Here is a 2175-nt window from a genome sequence, read left to right as displayed (position 1 = left end):
GGAAATGGTGGGCTCATCCCAGAGATGTGATTTGATCAGAGCTGGGACAGGCAGAACTCCCTGGCTGCATTGGGAAGTGAGATATCCCAAGGGACAGCGTCTGTTTTAAAGGATTTGAGGTTGATAATGGGTTGCTTTTCCAAAGGTTCCATCCTGGTGTCGTGTTGCTCCAGCTCCTTGGCTCAGCTTTTTGTTCCCTGAATAATTTTAGGCTGGAGTTTTATCTCCTTTGCACACTTGAGGCTCTGCTGCTCTTTGTTTATGGGGTTTATTCCCTTGGGGAAGAACGAAATTATTTGGAAAACCAGCTCCTCGAGGATTTTCTTCACTTCCACAGAAAATTTGAAATTCTGGGACCGGTTTTCCTGCGAAACATTTTAAAAATGGCAGCCAAAGTGTGGGAAATAAGGAATCACGAGGCTGATGGGTGGAATTAACGTTTCCTTGCTGGAGATTTTCCTTTGGATCAGCAGGAAAATCTCCCCCTCATGCCTGGCTGTGGGAGGACACTGGTGATGGGAGAGGGCACAGGGGATGGGGACAGCTGGGAAAGTTGGATAAGGCTGGATAGAGGACAGGGAACAGGAGCCAGGGAATGGGGACAGCCAGGGCTGGGGACAGAGCCTGGGGACAGCTGGACCAGGTTTACCTCGATACAGGAAAATCCTGGAATGGTTTGTGCTGGAAGAAACCTTGAAGATCATCCCATTCCAATCCCTGCCATGGTGTCACGATCCGCTTAATGCGGGGTGTCGTGATGGTTCTTTTCACCGATCCCAAAAGTGCAACAAAGGCAAACAACAAGGGACTATCAGTTAATCACAACAAATGCACCTTTATTAGGGGCCAAAACAGTAAATGCGATAGTGGGGATCAGAAAGGAGATAGAAGAATAGAGAGAGAGAAGAGGAAGGATATGGGAATAGCTACCAACACAGGCGAGATCCTCAGTGGTCCGGACGATGGGGATCCGTCTGTCGTGTCGGGGAAGTCTTCGAAGTTCTGGTCAACTCGGGGCTCCAATTATAGTCCACAGAGGAAAGAGGGGGGAACAAGTGTAACAATGAAAGTCCATTGTAATCGCCCTGAGGGAACAGGTGAGTCCACAGAAACCACCAAAGCAAGACGAATACAATGAAGAATAAGTCCATTTGAATCACTGAAGGGAAACAGGTCATGTCATTAGTGGTCAGACCACCAATTTCCCCTCCTCCCTATAGCAGGGGTCTCAGTCCTTGGGAGGAGGGTTCTCATTCTTTGTTTGTCACAGTGGTAACGAGGCAGATGAGGGGTCTTCAATGAAGGACCACGGGAGTCACCCCAAAAGTTCATTTGGCTTAAGAACGGAGATTAGAAGCAGGCTGCGCATCAGGCTGTCCCGTGCTGGGTCCGTGTCAGGTCTTTGCCAAGTCCTTGCCAACTCCTTGCCAAGTTCTTGCCAGGCCTTGTTCGGAACAGCCAGCATGACGGTTCAGTGGTTGCACCTGCACTGTGTCCTGTTCTAAGCCGGAACTGCAGTGGAGGAAGGGATTCTTTCTCATGGCAATCGGAAGGCAGAATGGAGAATGAGGGGCTTCAGACGGGCTCTTACACCACCCCGTGACTGACGATTGCCCTCGAAAGATCTTCATCAGTAGGATTTCATGGGGTCGTTGTGGAGTCTTCAGGACTCGTCAAGTGTTGGCAGCACATCCCAGGGGAAAAGGGAAGAGAAAAAGGAAAGGAAAGAGAAAACAGGAAAACTAAAACAATCACAACATATTAGTAATTAAATAATAAGCAGAAATACAATAAGTATTAATTAAATCAATAATAGTTGAACAATAAATTGTTCAGATAATAATCAATATTCATCAATTAAACAATAGATTGATCAAATAATAAACCAGTATAATCAATATTAAACAATAAAGTAATAAACCTAGTATAATCAATATTACTGAGTACAATTTTATAATCAATAAACAAAAAATAAATAAAACAATGATTAAAACATATCTTCTAAGCTTATAATCTTCTTGTGTCTACAGTTTTGGGAACATCTATAGTGTAAAGGATGTCGGCCAAGTGGTGTGCATTAATTATAGATGTTAATTTTGTTAATCGTTTCATCATTCTCCAATTTACAATAAGCAAGATTACTGATAAAACAAAACCAATCATAACTAAAATCAG

The 2175-nt window shown here is 44.2% G+C and overlaps 1 long non-coding RNA gene across 1 annotated transcript; it reads right to left on the bottom strand.

Moving 5' to 3' along the window:
* Window positions 1-811: 811 nt before the first annotated feature.
* On the bottom strand, window positions 812-1727 carry LOC128811155 (uncharacterized). The gene is made up of 2 exons (XR_008438253.1): window positions 1592-1727; window positions 812-1512 (listed from the first exon to the last, which is right to left on the bottom strand). It is a non-coding gene; the product is annotated as an uncharacterized LOC128811155 (long non-coding RNA).
* Between the last annotated feature and the right edge of the window lie 448 nt (window positions 1728-2175).

The sequence above is a fragment of the Vidua macroura genome, chromosome 1 (assembly GCF_024509145.1).
Source record: "Vidua macroura isolate BioBank_ID:100142 chromosome 1, ASM2450914v1, whole genome shotgun sequence".
Classification (NCBI taxonomy): domain Eukaryota; kingdom Metazoa; phylum Chordata; class Aves; order Passeriformes; family Viduidae; genus Vidua; species Vidua macroura.
This window is presented reverse-complemented; position numbering and strand designations above follow the sequence as displayed.